Below are 21,688 nucleotides of genomic sequence, written 5' to 3'. Positions count from 1 at the left end.
AATTGGATCAATTATTATGCCCTCACGCCAACCCGTGGCCCGTTCGAAATTTTGTCAGTATTGCTAAAGGAGGTAGTACACGAGCCGGAGGAAAAACTGAGAATGTGTCGAACCAATAAATCGGATGATAAATTGGGTTTAGGAGACAACCATACAATATATTATGACCCTAAGAAAGAATCGAATCAATAATTATGCCCTCACGCCACCCCGTGGCCGTACGAAATTTTGCCCGTATTGCCAAAGGGGGTAGTACACGAGCCGGAGGAAAAAAAACTAAGTATGGGTCGAACCACTGAATCGGATCATAAATTGGGTCTAGGAGACTGCCATACAATATATTATGACCCTAAGAAAGAATCGGATCAATTATTATGCCCTCACGCCACTCCGTGGCCCGTTCGAAATTTTACCAGTATTGCCAAAGGGGGTAGTACACTAGCCGGAGGAAAAACTGAGGATGGGTAGAACCACTGAATCGGATCATAAATTCGGTCTAGGAGACTGCCATACAATATATTATGACCCTAAGAAATAATCGGATCAATTATTATGCCCTCACGCCACCCCGTGTCCCGTTCGAAATTTTGCCAGTATTGCCAAAGGGGGTAGTACACGAGCCGAAGGAAAAAAACTAAGTATGGGTCGAACCACTGAATCGGATCATAAATTCGGTCTAGGAGACTGCCATTCAATATATTATGACCCTAAGAAAGAATCGGATCAGTAATTATGCCCTCACGCCACCCCGTGGCCCGTTCAAAATTTTGCCAGTATTGCCAAAGGGGGTAGTACACGAGTCGGAGGATAAACTGAGGATGGGTCGAACCAATGAATCGGATCATAAATTCGGTCATGGAGACTGCCATACAATATTTTATGACCCTAAGAAAGAATCAGATCAATAATTATGCCCTCACTCTACCCCGTGGCCCGTTCAAAATTTTGCTAGTATTGCTAAAGGGGGTAGTACACGAGCCGGAGGAAAAACTTAGAATGCGTAGAACCAATAAATCGGATCATAAATTGGGTCTAGGAGACTGCCATACAATATATTATGACCCTAAGAAAGAATCAGATCAATTATTATACCCTCACGCCACCCCGTGGCTCGTTCGAAATTTTGCCAGTATTGCCAAGGGGGTAGTACACGAGCCGGAGGAAAAACTGAGGATGGGTCGAACCACTGAATCGGATCATAAATTCGGTCTAGGAGACTGCCATACAATATATTATGACCCTACGAAAGAATCGGATTAATTATTACGCCCTCACGCCACCCCGTGGCCCGTTCGAAATTTTGCCAGTATTGCCAAAGGGGGTAGTACATGAGCCGGAGGAAAAAAAACTAAGTATGGGTCGAACCACTGAATCGGATCTTAAATTCGGTCTAGGAGACTGCCATACAATATATTATGACCCTACGAAAGAATCGAATTAATTATTACGCCCTCACGCCACCCCGTGGCCCGTTCGAAATTTAGCCAGTATTGCCAAAGGGGGTAGTACACGAGCCGGAGGAAAAACTGAGGATGGGTAGAACCACTGAATCGGATCATAAATTCAGTCAAGGAGACTTCCATACAATATATTATGACCCTATGAAATAATCGGATCAATAATTATGCTCTCGCGCCACCCCGTGGCCCGTTAGAAATTTTGCCAGTATTGCCAATCGGGTAGTACACGAGCCGGAGGAAAAACTGAGAATGTGTCGAACCAATAAATCGGATCATAAATTGGGTCTAGGAGACTGCCATACAATATATTACGACCCTAAGAAAGAATCGGATCAATTATTATGCCCTCACGCCACCCCGTGGCCCGTTCTAAATTTTGCCAGTATCGCCAAAGGGAGTAGTACACGAGCCGGAGGAAAAACTGAGGATGGGTCGAACCACTGAATCGGATCGTAAATTCGGTCTAGGAGACTGCCATACAATATATTATGACCCTATGAAGGAATCAGATCGATAATTATGATCTCACGCCACCCCGTGTCCCGTTCGAAATTTTGCCAGTATTGGCAAAGGGGGTAGTACACGAGCCGAAAGAAAAAAAACTAAGTATGGGTCGAACCACTGAATCGGATCATAAATTCGGTCTAGGAGACTGCCATCCAATATATTATGACCCTAAGAAAGAATCGGATCAGTAATTATGCCCTCACGCCACCCCGTGGCCCGTTCAAAATTTTGCCATTATTGCCAAAGGGGGTAGTACACGAGTCGGAGGAAAAACTGAGGATGGGTCGAACCAATGAATCGGATCATAAATTCGGTCATGGAGACTGCCATACAATATTTTATGACCCTAAGAAAGAATCAGATCAATAATTATGCCCTCACTCTACCCCGTGGCCCGTTCGAAATTTTGCCAGTATTGCTAAAGGGGGTAGTACACGAGCCGGAGGAAAAACTGAGAATGCGTAGAACCAATAAATCGGATCATAAATTGGGTCTAGGAGACTGCCATACAATATATTATGACCCTAAGAAAGAATCAGATCAATTATTATGCCCTCACGCCACCCCGTGGCTCGTTCGAAATTTTGCCAGTATTGCCAAGGGGGTAGTACACGAGCCGGAGGAAAAAGTGAGGATGGTCGAACCACTGAATCGGATCATAAATTCGGTCTAGAAGACTGCCATACAATATATTATGACCCTACGAAAGAATCAGACTAATTATTACGCCCTCACGCCACCCCGTGGCCCGTTCGAAATTTTGCCAGTATTGCCAAAGGGGGTAGTACACGAGCCGGAGGAAAAAAAAACTAAGTATGGGTCGAACCACTGAATCGGATCATAAATTCGGTCTAGGAGACTGCCATACAATATATTATGACCCTACGAAAGAATCGGATTAATTATGACGCCCTCACGCCACCCCGTGGCCGTTCGAAATTTAGCCAGTATTGCCAAAGGGGGTAGTACACGAGCCGGAAGAAAAACTGAGGATGGGTAGAACCACTGAATCGGATCATAAATTCAGTCAAGGAGACTTCCATACAATATATTATGACCCTATGAAATAATCGGATCAATAATTATGCTCTCGCGCCACCCCGTGGCCCGTTCGAAATTTTGCCAGTATTTCCAAACGGGTAGTACACGAGCCGGAGGAAAAACTGAGAATGTGTCGAACCAATAAATCGGATCATAAATTGGGTCTAGGAGACTGCCATACAATATATTATGACCGTAAGAAAGAATCGGATCAATAATTATGCCCTCACGCCACCCCGTGGCCCGTTCGAAATTAAGCCAGTATTGCCAAAGGGGGTAGTACACGAGCCGGAGGAAAAAAAACTGAGAATGTGTCGAACCAATAAATCGGATCATAAATTGGGTCTAGGAGACAGCCATCCAATATATTATGACCGTAAGAAAGAATCGGATCAATAATTATGCCCTCACGCCACCCCGTGGCCCGTTCGAAATTTTGCCAGTATTGGCAAAGGGGGTAGTACACGAGCCGCAGGAAAAAAAACTAAGTATAGGTCGAACCACTGAATCGGATCATAAATTCCGTCTAGGATACTGCCATACAATATATTATGACCCTAAGAAAGAATCGGATCAATTATTATGCCCTAACGCCACCCCGTGGCCCGTTCAAAATTTTGCTAGTATTGCCAAAGGGGGTAGTACACGAGCCGGAGGAAAAACTGAGAATGTGTCGAACCAATAAATCGGATCATAAATTGGGTCTAGGAGACAGCCATACAATATATTATGACCCTAAGAAAGAATCGGATAAATAATTATGCCCTCACGCCACACCATGGACCGTTCAAAATTTTTCCAGTAATGCCAAAGGGGGTAGTACACGAGCCGGAGGAAAAAAAACTAAGTATTGGTCGAACCACTGAATCGGATCATAAATTCGGTCTAGGATACTGCCATACAATATATTATGACTCTAAGAACGAATCGGATCAATTATTATGCCCTCACGCTACCTCGTGGCCCGTTCGAAATTTTGCCAGTATTGCTAAAGGTGGTATTACACGAGCCGAAGGAAAAACTGTGAATGTGTCGAACCAATAAATCGGATCAAAAATTGGGTTTAGGAGACAACCATACAATATATTATTACCTAAGAAAGAATCGGATCAATAATTATACCCTCACGCCACCCCGTGGCCAGTTCGAAATTTTGCAGTATTGGCAAAGGGGGTAGTACACGAGCCGGAGGAAAAACTGATGATGCGTCGAACCACTGAATCGGATCATAAATTCGGTCATGGAGACTTCCATACAATATTTTATGACCCTAAGAACGAATCAGATCAATAATTATGCCCTCACGCCACCCCATGGCTCGTTTTAAATTTTGCCAGTATTGCCAAAGGGGGTAGTACACGAGCCGGAGGAAAAACTGAGGATGGGTAGAACCACTGAATCGGATCATAAATTTTGTCTAGGAGACTGCCATACAATATATTATGACCCTAAGAAATAATCGGATCCATAATTATGCTCTCAATTTACCCCGTGGCCCGTTCGAATTTTTGCCAGTATTGCTAAAGGGGGTAGTACACGAGTAGGAGGAAAAAAACTGAGTATGGGTCGAACCACTGAATCGGATCATAAATTCGGTCTAGGAGACTGCCGTACAATATATTATGACCCTAAGAAAGAATTGGATCAATTATTATGCCCTCACGCCAACCCGTGGCCCATTCGAAATTTTGCCAGTATTGCTAAAGGAGGTAGTACACGAGCCGGAGGAAAAACTGAGAATGTGTCGAACCAATAAATCGGATGATAAATTGGGTTTAGGAGACAACCATACAATATATTATGACCCTAAGAAAGAATCGAATCAATAATTATGCCCTCACGCCACCCCGTGGCCGTTCGAAATTTTGCCAGTATTGCCAAAGGGGGTAGTACACGAGCCGGAGGAAAAAAAACTAAGTATGGGTCGAACCACTGAATCGGATCATAAATTAGGTCTAGGAGACTGCCATACAATATATTATGACCCTAAGAAAGAATCGGATCAATTATTATGCCCTCACGCCACTCCGTGGCACGTTCGAAATTTTACCAGTATTGCCAAAGGGGGTAGTACACGAGCCGGAGGAAAAACTGAGGATGGGTAGAACCACTGAATCGGATCATAAATTCGGTCTAGGAGACTGCCATACAATATATTATGACCCTAAGAAATAATCGGATCAATTATTATGCCCTCACGCCACCCCGTGGCCCGTTCGAAATTTTGCCAGTATTGCCAAAGGGGGTAGTACACGAGCCGAAGGAAAAAAAACTAAGTATGGGTCGAACCACTGAATCGGATCATAAATTCGGTCTAGGAGACTGCCATTCAATATATTATGACCCTAAGAAAGAATCGGATCAGTAATTATGCCCTCACGCCACCCCGTGGCCCGTTCAAAATTTTGCCAGTATTGCCAAAGGGGGTAGTACACGAGTCGGAGGAAAAACTGAGGATGGGTCGAACCAATGAATCGGATCATAAATTCGGTCATGGAGACTGCCATACAATATTTTATGACCCTAAGAAAGAATCAGATCAATAATTATGCCCTCACTCTACCCCGTGGCCCGTTCGAAATTTTGCCAGTATTGCTAAAGGGGGTAGTACACGAGCCGGAGGAAAAACTGAGAATGCGTCGAATCAATAAATCGGATCATAAATTGGGTCTAGGAGACTGCCATACAATATATAATGACCCTAAGAAAGAATCGGATCGATTATTATGCCCTCACGCCACCCCGTGGCCCGTTCGAAATTTTGCCAGTATTGCCTAAGGGGGTAGTACACGAGCCGGAGGAAAAACGGAGGATGGGTCGAACCACTCAATCGGATCAAAAATTAGGTCAATGAGACTGCCATACAATATTTTATGACCCTAAGAAAGAATCAGATCAATAATAATGCCCTCACGCCACCCCGTGGCCCGTTCAAAATTTTGCCAGTATTGCCAAAAGGGGTAGTACACGAGCTGGAGGAAAAACTGAGGATGGGTAGAACCACTGAATCGGATCATAAATTCGGTCTAGGATACTTCCATACAATATATCATGACCCTAAGAAATAATCGGATCAATAATTATGCTCTCAAGCCACCCCGTGGCCCGTTCGAAATTTTGCCGGTATTGACAAAGGGGGTAGTACACGAGTCGGAGGAAAAACTGAGGATGGGTCGAACCACTGAATCGGATCATAAATTCGGTCATGGAGACTGCCATACAATATATTATGACGCTAAGAAGGAATTAGATCGATAATTATGCCCTCACGCCACTCCGTGTCCTGTTCGAAATTTTGCTAGTATTGCCAAAGGGGGTACACGAGCCGGAGGAAAAACTGAGGATGGGTTGAACCACTGAATCGGATCATAAATTCGGTCTAGGAGACTTCCATACAATATATTATGACCCTAAGAAATAATCGGATCAATAATTATGCTCTCACGCCACCCCGTGGCCCGTTCGAAAATTTGCCAGTATTGCCAAAGGGGGTAGTACAAGAGTCGGAGGAAAAACTGAGAATGCGTCGAACCACTGAATCGGATCATAAATTCGGTCATGGAGACTGCCATACAATATTTTATTACCCTAAGAAAGAATCAGATCAATAATTATGCCCTCACGCCACCCCGTGGCCCGTTCGAAATTTTGCCAGTATTGCTAAAGGTGGGTAGTACACGAGCCGGAGGAAAAACTGAGAATGTGTCGAAACAGTAAATCGGATCATAAATTGGGTCTAGGAGACTGCCATACAATATATTATGACCCTAAGAAAGAATCGGATCAATTATTATGCCCTCACGCCACCCTGTGGCCCGTTCGAAATTTTGACAGTATTGCCAAATGGGGTAGTACACGAGCCGGAGGAAAAACTGAGGATGGGTCGAACCACTGAATCGGATCATAAATTAGGTCAATGAGACTGCCATGCAATATTTTATGACCCTAAGAAAGAATCAGATCAATAATAATGCCCTCACGCCACCCCGTGGCCCGTTCAAAATTTTTCCAGTATTGCCAAAGGGGGTAGTACACGAGCCGGAGGAAAAATTGAGGATGCGTAGAACCACTGAATCGGATCATAAATTCGGTCTAGGAGACTTCCATTCAATATATTATGACCCTACGAAATAATCGGATCAATAATTATGCTCTCACGCCACCCCGTGGCCCGTTCGAAATTTTGCCTGTATTGCCAAATGGAGTAGTACACGAGTCGGAGGAAAAAAACTGAGTATGGGTCGAACCACTGAATCAGACCATAAATTCGGTCTAGGAGACTGCCATACAATATATTATAACCCTAAAAAAGAATCAGATCAATTAATATGCCATCACGCCACCCCGTGGCCCGTTCGAAATTTTGACAGTATCGCTAAAGGGGGTAGTACACGGGCCAGAGGAAAAACTGAGTATGCGTCGAACCAATAAATCGGATCATAAATTGGGTCTAGGGGACAGCCATACAATATATTATGACCCTAAGAAAGAATCGGATCAATAATTATGCCCTCACGCTACCCCGTGGCCCGTTTAAAATTTTGCCAGTATTGCCAAAGGGGGTAGTACACGAGTCGGAGGAAAAACTGAGGATGGGTCAAACCAATGAATCGGATCATAAATTCAGTCATGGAGACTGCCATACAATATTTTATGACCCTAAGAAAGAATCAGATCAATATTTATGCCCTCACGCTACCCCGTGGCCCGTTCGAAATTTTGCCAGTATTGCTAACGGGGGCAGTACACGAGCCGGAGGAAAAACTGAGAATGCGTCGAACCAATAAATCGGATCATAAATTGGGTGTAGGAGACTGCCATACAATATATTATGACCCTAAGAAAGAATCGGATCAATTATTATGCCCTCACGCCACCTCGTGGCCAGTTCAAAATTTTGCCAGTATTGCCAAAAGGGGTAGTACACGAGCCGGAGGAAAAACTGAGGATGGGTCGAACCACTGAATAGGATCATAAATTCGGTCAAAGAGACTGCCATACAATATTTTATGACCCTAAGAAAGAATCAGATCAATAATAATGCCCTCACGCCTCAACGTGGCCCGTTCAAAATTTTGCCAGTATTGCCAAAAGGGGTAGTACACGAGCCGGAGGAAAAACTGAGGATGGGTAGAACCACTGAATCGGATCATAATTCGGTCTAAGAGACTTCCATACAATATATTATGACCCTAATAAATAATCGGATCAATAATTATGCTCTCACACTACCCCGTGGCTCGTTCGAAATTTTGTCAGTATTGCCAAAGGGAGTAGTACACGAGTCGGAGGAAAAAAACTGAGTATGGGTCGAACCACTGAATCGGATCATAAATTCGGTTTAGGAGACTCCCATACAATATATTATAACCCTAAGAAAGAATCAGATCAATTATTATGCCCTTACGCCACCCCGTGGCCCGTTCGAAATTTTGCCAGTATTGCTAATGGGGGTAGTACACGAGCCGGAGGAAAAACTGAGAATGCGCCGAACCAATAAATCGGATCATAAATTGGGTCTAGGGGACAGCCATACAATATATTATGACCCTAAGAAAGAATCAGATCAATAATTATGCCCTCACGCCACCCCGTGGCCCGTTCAAAATTTTGCCAGTATTTGCCAAAGGGGGTAGTACACGAGTCGGAGGAAAAACTGAGGATGGGTCGGATCAATGAATCGGATCATAAATTCGGTCATGGAGACTGCCATACAATATTTTATGACCTAAGAAAGAATCAGATCAATATTTATGCCCTCACGCTACCCCATGGCCCGTTCGAAATTTTGCCTGTATTGCTGACGGGGGTAGTACACGAGCCGGAGGAAAAACTTAGAATGCGTCGAACCAATAAATCGGATCATAAATTGGGTCTAGGAGACTGCCATACAATATATTATGACCCTAAGAAAGAATCGGATCAATTATTATGCCCTCACGCCACCCTGTGGCCCGTTCGAAATTTTGACAGTATTGCCAAATGGGGTAGTACACGAGCCGGAGGAAAAACTGAGGATGGGTCGAACCACTGAATCGGATCATAAATTAGGTCAATGAGACTGCCATGCAATATTTTATGACCCTAAGAAAGAATCAGATCAATAATAATGCCCTCACGCCACCCCGTGGCCCGTTCAAAATTTTTCCAGTATTGCCAAAGGGGGTAGTACACGAGCCGGAGGAAAAATTGAGGATGGGTAGAACCACTGAATCGGATCATAAATTCGGTCTAGGAGACTTCCATTCAATATATTATGACCCTACGAAATAATCGGATCAATAATTATGCTCTCACGCCACCCCGTGGCCCGTTCGAAATTTTGCCAGTATTGCCAAATGGAGTAGTACACGAGTCGGAGGAAAAAAACTGAGTATGGGTCGAACCACTGAATCAGACCATAAATTCGGTTTAGGAGACTGCCATACAATATATTATAAGCCTAAAAAAGAATCAGATCAATTAATATGCCCTCACGCCACCCCGTGGCCCGTTCGAAATTTTGACAGTATCGCTAAAGGGGGTAGTACACGGGCCAGAGGAAAAACTGAGTATGCGTCGAACCAATAAATCGGATCATAAATTGGGTCTAGGGGACAGCCATACAATATATTATGACCCTAAGAAAGAATCCGATTAATAATTATGCCCTCACGCTACCCCGTGGCCCGTTTAAAATTTTGCCAGTATTGCCAAAGGGGGTAGTACACGAGTCGGAGGAAAAACTGAGGATGGGTCAAACCAATGAATCGGATCATAAATTCGGTCATGGAGACTGCCATACAATATTTTATGACCCTAAGAAAGAATCAGATCAATATTTATGCCCTCACGCTACCCCGTGGCCCGTTCGAAATTTTGCCAGTATTGCTAACGGGGGTAGTACACGAGCCGGAGGAAAAACTGAGATTGCGTCGAACCAATAAATCGGATCATAAATTGGGTCTAGGAGACTGCCATACAATATATTATGACCCTAAGAAAGAATCGGATCAATTATTATGCCCTCACGCCACCTCGTGGCCAGTTCAAAATTTTGCAAGTATTGCCAAAAGGGGTAGTACACGAGCCGGAGGAAAAACTGAGGATGGGTCGAACCACTGAATAGGATCATAAATTCGGTCAAAGAGACTGCCATACAATATTTTATGACCCTAAGAAAGAATCAGATCAATAATAATGCCCTCACGCCTCAACGTGGCCCGTTCAAAATTTTGCCAGTATTGTCAAAAGGGGTAGTTCACGAGCCGGAGGAAAAACTGAGGATGGGTAGAACCACTGAATCGGATCATAAATTCGGTCTAGGAGACTTCCATACAATATATTATGACCCTAATAAATAATCGGATCAATAATTATGCTCTCACACTACCCCGTGGCTCGTTCGAAATTTTGCCAGTATTGCCAAAGGGAGTAGTACACGAGTCGGAGGAAAAAAACTGAGTATGGGTCGAACCACTGAATCGGATCATAAATTCGGTTTAGGAGACTCCCATACAATATATTATAACCCTAAGAAAGAATCAGATCAATTATTATGCCCTTACGCCACCCCGTGGCCCGTTCGAAATTTTGCCAGTATTGCTAATGGGGGTAGTACACGAGTCGGAGGAAAAACTGAGAATGCGCCGAACCAATAAATCGGATCATAAATTGGGTCTAGGGGACAGCCATAAAATATATTATGACCCTAAGAAAGAATCAGATCAATAATTATGCCCTCACGCCACCCCGTGGCCCGTTCAAAATTTTGCAAGTATTGCCAAAGGGGGTAGTACACGAGTCGGAGGAAAAACTGAGGATGGGTCGGATCAATGAATCGGATCATAAATTCGATCATGGAGACTGCCATACAATATTTTATGACCTAAGAAAGAATCAGATCAATATTTATGCCCTCACGCTACCCCATGGCCCGTTCGAAATTTTGCCAGTATTGCTAACGGGGGTAGTACACGAGCCGGAGGAAAAACTAAGAATGCGTCGAACCAATAAATCGGATCATAAATTGGGTCTAGGAGACTGCCATACAATATATTATGACCCTAAGAAAGAATCGGATCAATTATTATGCCCTCACGCCACCTCGTGGCCAGTTCAAAATTTTGCCAGTATTGCCAAAAGGGGTAGTACACGAGCCAGAGGAAAAACTGAGGATGGGTCGAACCACTTAATAGGATCATAAATTCGGTCAAAGAGACTGCCATACAATATTTTATGACCCTAAGAAAGAATCAGATCAATAATAATGCCCTCACGCCTCAACGTGGCCCGTTCAAAATTTTGCCTGTATTGCCAAAGGGGGTAGTACACGAGCCGGAGGAAAAACTGAGGATGGGTAGAACCACTGAATCGGATCATAAATTCGGTCTAGGAGACTTCCATACAATATATTATGACCCTAATAAATAATCGGATCAATAATTATGCTCTCACACTACCCCGTGGCCCGTTCGAAATTTTGCTAGTATTGCCAAAGGGAGTAGTACACGAGTCGGAGGAAAAAAACTGAGTATGGGTCGAACCACTGAATCGGATCATAAATTCGGTTTAGGAGACTCCCATACAATATATTATAACCCTAAGAAAGAATCAGATCAATTATTATGCCCTTACGCCACCCCGTGGCCCGTTCGAAATTTTGCCTGTATTGCTAATGGGGGTAGTACACGAGCCGGAGGAAAAACTGAGAATGCGCCGAACCAATATATCGGATCATAAATTGGGTCTAGGGGACAGCCATACAATATATTATGACCCTAAGAAAGAATCAGATCAATAATTATGCCCTCACGCCACCCCGTGGCCCGTTCAAAATTTTGCCAGTATTTGCCAAAGGGGGTAGTACACGAGTCGGAGGAAAAACTGAGGATGGGTCGGATCAATGAATCGGATCATAAATTCGGTCATGGAGACTGCCATACAATATTTTATGACCCTAAGAAAGAATCAGATCAATAATTATGCGCTCACGCCACCCCGTGGCCCGTTCGAAATTTTGTTAGTATTGCTAAAGGGGGTAGTACACTTGCCGGAGGAAAAACTGAGAATGCGTCGAACCAATAAATCGGATCATAAATTGGGTTTAGGAGATTTCCATACAATATATTATGACCCTAAGGAAGAATCGGATCAATTATTTTGCCCTCACGCCACCCCGTGGTACGTTCGAAATTTTGCCAGTATTGTCAAAGGGAGTAGTACACGAGCCGGAGGAAAAACTGAGGATGGGTCGAATGTAGGTTCCTAGCCTGATCTACACAGAAATATCTCGTATTACGTAGGTGCGGAATCCCTACGTATGGCGATACAAGTGTTAGACGCGATATACGTTAAACCCATGTAAAAAGACACGTTACAATACTCAATAGACACGTTGTATTGCAACTCCTTTAACACGTGATAGCCAAATCACAATTACATGTACTAGACTCATGTTACAAAACAATCCGTAACATAGAATATATAGTTATCGACAACTTCGCCTAACAGACTAGGCGAAGTTGTTGATAACTTTGCTTGTTCCACAAGTTCGCTTATATCAGGCGAACTTGTGAGACAACTTCGCTAAAACATAACAAAACCAACTAACACGATTACAGACACTATATACTGAACTACTGACATCATGTACCAAAAGACTCCCCCTTGGCAGTAGCTTCATATCTCTAATTTCAATCACGTGTCTTGTAATCCCAAAACTCGAGTCTCTCTCGTCTTCAAGCATGAACTCCCTGTCTTACACAGACAGAGACGACTCTCTGGTATTTCCTGGCTTCTTCTTTCCATGCCGGAATATAGAATATCTTTTTCTCGTTCAGCACCTGCAAGTCAGCTTGAGACAAATTCACCAAGTGCATAGGATCATACACTCTCAACAACTCTTGTTCATCTTCATCCTCCATCACCGCTTCAGCTGTTTCACTATCAACATACCACCATTTCAGATTCTTTAAGACATCCTTGGGCATTTGTTTCATCGGCACTTCTTTTAAACACCGGATTGACTTATACTTCATTATCATCCAAGGTTTGCCATCAGCTCTCATACCTCTATCTTTATCTTCAACGAGCTTTCCTTTCTGCGGCTTTAATAACTCGAACCTTTTCTCTTTTAGGCTTTCTTTCCACACGATCTTTCCAATAATCCTAGCCATATTATCATCACTCCTGTTTATCAACCCCAACTTGGCTAAGTTCTTCACCTCACACTCCGGCAAGGTATTCAACGATCTCAACAACCTCTTGAAATACTGAACTCCGTCAAAACGTTTAATCACAAACAGCCTCAACTGCTCATCATATAACCAGCAAATAATCCCCTTCTTCGATTCAGCATATCCTCTGATGTTGTAACTCTTCTTGAACATAGTAGGAACCGCTGGTTTCTTTATCTTTACGAACCATTGAGCGTAGCCTTCTTTCCATCTTGGCTGCTCTTCCCATTCCGTCTCATCGCTTCCCATATCTTGACCCATATCTGACTTATCAACTTCGGGAATTTCATGCTCAACGTTTTCTTCCACAATCTCTCCCTCTTCAATCTCACTATCAATTACAATATCATCCCCTATCTTCTCAATCTCTTCACTCGGTAACACATCATCATCACCTTCGTCCTCAACATCCAACACCTCCTCAGCATCCACTACCACCACATCATCACCCCCCGATTCACCAGTTGCACCAGTAGACTCCCCCTAAGATGTGGAAGTCCCAAGAGCTTGTTCAGTTCTTGGCAACTCACCACCTGCACCTTTAGATGCATTGGGATCATCGTCTCGATCGTTACTCTTCTTCGTCCTTAGCTCATCACCCTTACAGCTCGTCTCCCCCTGAGATGCCAAGAACTGTTTCAAGGCATCAAAAAGTTTACCGTGCTAAATCAGGAGAGATGACTGAATCTGATTCTCTGCAACAAGGCGCTGAATAGCGTGAGTCTGGATCAGATTTATTCTCGACTGTTCTGCCACGACCCTTTCAAGAGCTGCTATTCTTTCCGAGTCAGATAAGGTTGCATCAAAATCAAACCTCATATGTGAAATGTCTTTAGCGTACGGAGGAGGGATTCCCAAGGTAACCGGCACATCGGAAACAGGCGTAAAAGTAACCGCAGGTGGTATCGTAACAGACAACCCTGCAGTGGCAACCAGTGTCGACTCAACAAATCTGGCAACGACCTCCGATGGAGTAAGAGTTGGAGGTGGCAAGGACACAATTTCTGGAGCCGAGAGCTGAAATGTAGTGGGTGGTATGCCAAAGGAGGATGAGGTAGTCAACACGGCAACACCCGAGGTGATTGGTCCTGTAACTGTCAACTATGTAGGGACCATAGTCATACCAGACAGTGCGGGTGGAGAAAAACGAACCACCCTCGAGCTCTCACCAGCTCCCGATCCTTCACCCGTTCTTGCCCTTCTCGCTCGACGAACCAACCGATGTAAATCCTCCTCAAAGTCTGATTCACTGTCATCTGTGTCTTTCTTTCTCTTCCCATGAATTCTTTCTTGAGTAATCAGAATCTGACTTGCTTCAGCAACATCATCATCTGAGGAATCAGAATCAGTTCTTTCAGAATCAGCCACAGTCGTAGCTGCCATCGACACATCCACACTAGAAACCTGTGCAGCCGAGACCTGTACCTCTTCCTCTGGATCAACACGTTCCATATCGAAAAATCCTTGACCGCCGAAAGCAGCCTCAAGGTCGACGTGTTCCTCCGGTGCCACAACAGGAGCAGCAGGAAGAGATTGCTGTACCACAGGTGGTGGTTGAGGTGCTCCAGCCTGTTGCGGTGCCGGATCCCGAAACTCGTCCCCACGAGCTGCAACATACTCCGGGTTGATCAAGTACCCAAATAACGGAGTATGTCGAGGACGGAGCTCTGGTTTACTTCTAGCATTTGATGATCTCCATTGGGCGAAGATTCTCTTGCTGACACTCTCCACATACCGAATCAGACGGCGCTGAGGTAGCGTAGGAGCCACGTGATTCAAGATCATTTGTAAAAATCTTGGATACATCAAGAATCTCTCACGCGCCACCGCTCGTCTCTGACGGTCTATCTCATAGAACACCATCTGACTGAAGCTATAACGCTTGTTGTAAGTCAGTGATGTCATTGCCGACTACATCGTCGCACCCATCCCATCCGTACCAGCCTTTCTACCAGACAAGCACACGATCATCACGTGCATGAGAAAGCGCCATTGATCTAACAAAAACCCCTTGCGTCTCTGAGTATCCCCCAATGGACCAGAATAGCCCATTCTTAAAAAAGCACCATCTCTGAATGGAGCCACGAAGTCTGTAGGATCATCTCTCGTTTCATCCCCAAACTGCAAAGCAACCTGTATCTGTTCTGATGAGAACTGCACTTCCTGATTGTTAACCGTTGCACGCATAACTGGGGGCTCGACTCTGCAATCATATTCAACCGTCTGCCAGAAATCTTCTATGTTTGGTAAAGAGATGGGCAGAGTTGTAGTAATAGCATGGAAGATACGTGAGCGGATAAGAAAAGTGATGATCTCGCGATAATCATCAACACCGGTAGCATCCGGGTCCAAAGTGATGTACATATTATGCCCCGGGAAAAACTGACGATTGTTATCTCCTCCTTCGTCACCACCAGCACCACCGGCTCCCGCTACAGCTGCCATATCTGCACCACAAACGGTCTAAGTTAGAGAATCGTCAAAGCCGAGCATAACTTCGCCTATTACCATGAGCGAAGTTAAGATAAACTTTAGTGTACAGGCGAAGTTAGATATTGGGCGAAGTTGAGCACAACTTCGCCTATACAATAACTTCGCCTGACAACAGATTAATCTTTTAAATAAAGTAAGGCTTCAGGCGAAGTTAAGCCCAAGGCGAAGTTAAGGATAACTTCGCCTAATCATAACTTCGCCCCTGATTAATTAAAATATAAAGTAACAGGCGAAGTTAAGCCATAGGCGAAGTTGAGAACAACTTCGCCTAAACTATAACTTCGCCTGAACTGAAACGGCAAAGGTTTAGACGGCCAAACGAAGTGAATTTGGTGAGATTGGTGATTGTGGACAATAAAGACATGATACTAAAGAGATCTAGACGATCACATTATTTACGAACACGTTAAAATAAGTTTGAAAAGTAGGTGTTTAAAAGTTTGCAAGAACAAGATCTCGAATCGGACCGAAACGACATTTGATTAACACCATTAATGCGAAGTATAAGTCACTCGACCTTACACACCTTTATCACGGATTAAAAACGGAGATAAACAACAAGTTTGAATCGAGATTTAACTTCGCCGAGGGTTTAATATCACAAGTTCGCTTAATATAACTTCGCTGGGTTTTGTAAATATTTACAAGTTTTGGCTGAACATTATACAGGCGAAGTTAGGGTTAACTTTGCTTACCCCTTAACTTCGCCTAGTAACAAGTTCGCCCTTTCACAACTTCGCTTATTCTTAAACTTGCAAAACAGACCCTTATAAGTTTGAACATTATTCAATTTTCCTTTAAAAACTTCCTTTAAAGAGTTACATGTTACGATCAAAGACCAAGTAACCAGGTATTAAACCATAAAACAAAGTATACAATGAAAAAGTTAGAAATAAAGTATACGGGATCAAATTTCAGTCTTGATAGGGACTAGCATGTTCTAGAAAAGATCCGAACAGGAATCATACTAATTAGATGGCTGTCACATAGATCCATGTTCAGCTGTATTATGACATAGATAAACAGGTTGTAAGCAGGTAAACAACTTAGTATGGTTTTCATCGCTTCTGTGATACGGGTTAGGTTCAATTAAGCTCAAAATATAAATGGACACCACATCAGAGATTGTGATGCCTCCTATCTATTCTCAAAGCGTATTTGGCTTTCCCCACGTCACTCCGAGTTGACCTCGACCCGTAGTGTCTGATTAAGCTGTAAATACATCTTGATCTTTTAGAGTCTTCGTCTCGTTCTCGTTCTTGCCTCTTGATTGATAAGTATTACATAATAGACTTCAAAAGGCTTTAATAATATTTTTTTTTAATGATTTACATAGCCTCAAACAGTAGACTACTGCAAGTCCCGAATCTGGATCACTGCAGTTTCTTGACACACCATTTTCTCGCGAATCAGAACACTCACGGGCTCGTGTATGACTGGGTAATCACTTTTCTGCCTATCATTCGGAAAGATATATATGGAGACATACACAACTTATAATGAGTTGTCCTTTTAAATCGAGAAGATTTAGTTAGTATCACTTCTACTTTTACGCACCATAAAAAGCTACCATAACATACAATGACTGTTCTAGAGTCTTTTAGGCCTAATAACTTCACTAGTTAAGCACACAGAAATAGTTTGTGTATCACTTTCCAAGGTTGGATCAATTTTCATATAAACATTGTATAGAAACTTCTTATGAAGTAGTAGACTTGAAAAATTATATCATCTCTCTAAAAAAATTTAAATTCTATCGCCCCGATCAAGTCAAAGTCATCAGGTAAACGGCTATCCTGAAGATCCAATGGATCAGCCGGACCGACCACATACGAATATGCGTCCTTTTAACTAAGTATGAACGACTATTTTTCAGCGACGGAATAAAAACACAACATAAACCGCCCCAGTCGCTTTCAGTCATCTGGTTAATGGCTATCCTCATAATCTACTGGTAGAAGTGAGGACCAAACACATCCGAAGATATGTCCTTCAAACTGAAGCAACCGACATACTTCTAAGCGTTAGTGACGTTTCTTTTCTTTTCTTTTTTTTATTTTTTTTTATTTTTTTTAAGTAAAAACGAAAAAAACGGTTACTCGGTATTGATCATCCCATTAAACTCAACAAGGTTTTGAAAACGAGTTCTGTCAAACGCTTTAGTAAAAAGATCAGCGAAATTATCTAACGAATCAACCTTTTCGAGCACTATTAATTTCTTCTCAGCACAATCCCGTATAAAATGATGACGAATGTCAATGTGTTTAGTTTTGCTGTGCTTTACGGGATTGTTAGTTACTGAGATCGCTGCAGTGTTATCAATGCAAATAGGAGTTTGAGTGAAATTCTGACCGTAATCGCGCAATTGCTGTTGTATCCAAAGAACCTGGGAGCAGCAGTTTGATGCTGCCATGTACTCTGCTTCACAGGTAGAAATGGCTACAGAGGTCTGCTTTTTGCATTGCCAAGACACCCAATCTTCCTCCCAGAAACTAGCATCCACTGATTGTCGACTTCCGATTCTGATTGCAACCTCCATAGTCAGAATCCGTGTAAGCAACCAAGTCCAGGTCTCCCCCTTTCGTGTACCACAATCCCAGCTTAGGCTTGCCTTTGAGATACCGCAGTATTCTCTTCACTCCCTTCATGTGAGATTCCTTTGGGATTGCCTGAAATCGAGCACAGAGACAAACTGCAAACATAATGTCAGGGCTAGATGCAGTTAAATACATTAAAGAACCTATGATTGCTCGATATTGGGTGGGGTCCACATCTGCGTCACTGTCTGAATCAGCACCCAGCTTGGGGTTGACGCAAACCGGAGTATCAAATGGAGTGCTGTCCTCCATCTTGAAGCGTTTGAGAACGTCTTGGACATATTTAGTTTGATGGATGAACATCCCATCTTTCTTCTGATCGACCTGCAATCCTAAAAAGAACGTTAATTCACCCATTGCGCTCATTTCAAACCTCCTTTTCATGACTTCTTCAAATTCCTGACACATGGCGACTTTTGATGCAGCAAAGATGATGTCGTCAACGTAGACTTGAACAAGAAGAAAATCTCCCTCCTTTCTCTTGACAAACAGCGTGCTGTCGATCTTTCCTCTTTCGAACCCATTCTCAAGTAAGTAATCAGACAAGGTTGCGTACCAGGCACGAGGGGCCTGATGTAGTCCATATAGCGCTTTACTTAACTTGTACATGTGATCAGGAAAGTTTGGGTCAGGAAAACCTGGAGGCTGCTCAACGTACACAACCTCATCGACTTTACCGTTAAGAAACGCACTTTTCACATCTAACTGGAACACCTTCAACTCATTGTGTGCAGCAAATGCCAAAAACAAATGAATCGCTTCCAATCTTGCCACAGGAGCAAACACTTCATTGTAGTCGATTTCTTCTTGCTGATTAAACCCTTTAACGACCAGTCTCGCCTTGTTCCTGATAATTATCCCTTTCTCATCTCTCTTGCATTTGAAAACCCATTTTGTGCCAATCGCATGCACATTATTCGGTTTTGCAACCAATTTCCATACCTCCATCTTCTCGAACTGGGCTAACTCTTCTTGAATGGCTTCGACCCACGAGCTGCCTTTTAGAGCCATTTGATAGTTCTTTGGTTCAATCTGGCTAATGAAGCAGGTGTACAACCACTCGTTAATGATACCTGTTTCTTTAATGCTTGCGTAAACACATGTGTGCTCATTCAAGCTTCGTCTTGTTTGTACACCATCAGACAGATCACCTATCACGTTCTCTAAAGGGTGATTTTTGTGAACTCCAGTAGTCGGAATCGAACTGACTTGAAGATTATCTTCCAGGTTCGAAGAGAGTTCATCAATGGGCAATTGTTGTTGAGAGTGAAAAGGGTTGTAGAATTCTTCTTCAGTAGAGGCGGCAGCAGCATTAACTGTACTTGGTGTGGAAGGTTGACTTTCATTGTATCGTGGACGTTGCACAATATTTTCCTCCTCGTCATACATGATCTGTGAAGCAATTTTCTCATCAACTTCTGCACAATCCAAGTAAGGCACATTAAAAGATTTAAACAGTCTATCATAGTCAAAAGCTTCAGCGGGTCCCGTGCTGGGCATTGGTGGTTTGTAACTCGTGATGTCGGTGTTACATACCACTTCAACCTTGTTGTTCGATAAATTAAAGACTCTTCTGTTGGGTGTCCCAACAACATATCCGACTAAAATACCTTCGTCGGTTTCTCACCAAATTTGGAGTTTGTCTTTAATATCGTACATGGGGACCCGAATGGTTCGAGACCATTCAAGTTTGGCTTTCGACCATGCATAAGTTCATAACAAGTTTTATTTAGCCTTTTAACAGTTAAAACACGATTAAGGATATAACAGGCTGTGGCAATTGCTTCAGCCCAGAACGCCCCGGGAAGCTTAGCATCAGCCAGCATGGTTCTGGCTCCTTCAATTAGCGTCCTGTTCTTCCTCTCAACCACCCCATTTTGTTGCGGAGTATACGGGGCGCTGTACTGGTGTTCTATCCCTTTCTGTAAGCAGAACAGCTCCATCTGGTAGTTTTTGAACTCTGTCCCATTATCACTCCTGATGTACTTAACCTTTCTCCCCATAATATTCTCAACCTTGGTAATCAAGTTAATTACCAACTGAACCGTCTCATCCTTTGTCTTTAGAAAATACACCCAAGAGTATCGCGAGTAATCATCAGTTACTACCAAGCAGTATGAAGTTCCACCAAGACTCTTTACATTCACAGGACCAAAGAGAACCATGTGAAGTAGGTCTAGTGTACTGACAATTGAGTTAACCATCTTGGAGTGATGAGGTTTCTTGTGTTGTTTTCCCTTCTTGCACGATAAGCATTGATCTTCAAAGTTGAAATTCTTTATAGGAACACCATGCACCAGCCCATTCTTGACAATGTAGTTCATTTTTCGAAGATGTATATGCCCCATTCTTCGATGCCATAACTCGGACTAAGATTCAGTTGCCTTTGACAGAAGACATGATTCTTCTGATGTCATCTCAGTTGACCTCATATCCATGACGTATGTGTTCTTTTCTCTTGGAGCCTTCATCACCACCCATGCCTCTGGTATCTTGAAACCAAGATACAGAACAATTGCTTCATTTTTGGTAAAGTGCACTGTGTACTCTTTGTCACAAATCTGAGATACGCTCAACAAATTATGCTTCAATTCCTCAACAAAATTCACCTTTTCCAATTTCATTTTTTACGGTTCCAATACCAGTAATTCTACCTCCGCTCTCTCCAGCGAAACTAACTCTTCCTCCTTGAACAGGTTTCCATTCATGTAACAAATTCTTGTTACCAGTCATGTGCCGGGAACAGCCACTCTCTACAACCCACAGATTGTTTACAGTCCTGTTCAACTGTTCCTGCACGATTAAAGCAAAGGATTAAAATCTGGGGACCCAAGACCTATTGGTCTTGGGTCGATTAAATCTGTTAACTGGCATCCCATACCTTGGTTGTCCAAAGTTAGTTTGAGAATGATTTCTGTAAGTTATGTAAGGATACCTACTTGAGAATTGACTATGAGGCCATCCAAACCTTAGTGAATTAACTGAGTTATAATTGTTGGTTTAGTTGTTTACTGGGAAAAACTGAGATCGATTTCTTTGAAATCTTGGATTAGTCCAATGTCTGAATTTTGGAGCGTTAACATTCTTAACATTATAGTAATTACTATTAGTTTTATTCTCAGTTTTCGGAGGCCTCATACCTCTGAATCTCTGATTCATAGGGCAATTAGCAATTAGGTGTTCGATTTGATTGCATCTGAAACAACTCCTGTGTTCAACCTTCGTCTCAACAGTTTTTTCAGATGTTGAGATTGCATTACTATTCGTTTGTCTAACATATGGTGGGACAAACGGGTTTAGGGGAGAAATCTTTTCAGCTGGCTTATATTCCTCCCCACGTTTTAGTAATACTACCTCTTCTTTTATCTTACTA

General features: G+C 43.0%; 1 long non-coding RNA gene across 1 annotated transcript in view; it reads right to left on the bottom strand.

The window, feature by feature from the left end:
* Nucleotides 1-6,183: 6,183 nt before the first annotated feature.
* The window catches only part of LOC143630618 (uncharacterized), a 105,567-nt gene continuing 90,062 nt past the window's right edge, over nt 6,184-21,688 (bottom strand). The window contains exon 2 of the long non-coding RNA XR_013153206.1: nt 6,184-6,282. This is a non-coding gene — a long non-coding RNA (uncharacterized LOC143630618). The remainder of the gene's footprint in view (nt 6,283-21,688) is intronic.

This window comes from Bidens hawaiensis, unplaced genomic scaffold (genome assembly GCF_021521415.1).
Source record: "Bidens hawaiensis isolate Kalapana, Puna unplaced genomic scaffold, B.hawaiensis_p1.1 tig00005770_1, whole genome shotgun sequence".
Classification (NCBI taxonomy): domain Eukaryota; kingdom Viridiplantae; phylum Streptophyta; class Magnoliopsida; order Asterales; family Asteraceae; genus Bidens; species Bidens hawaiensis.
The sequence above is the reverse complement of the archived record's forward strand: the minus strand, read 5'-3'. Positions and strand labels throughout refer to the sequence as shown.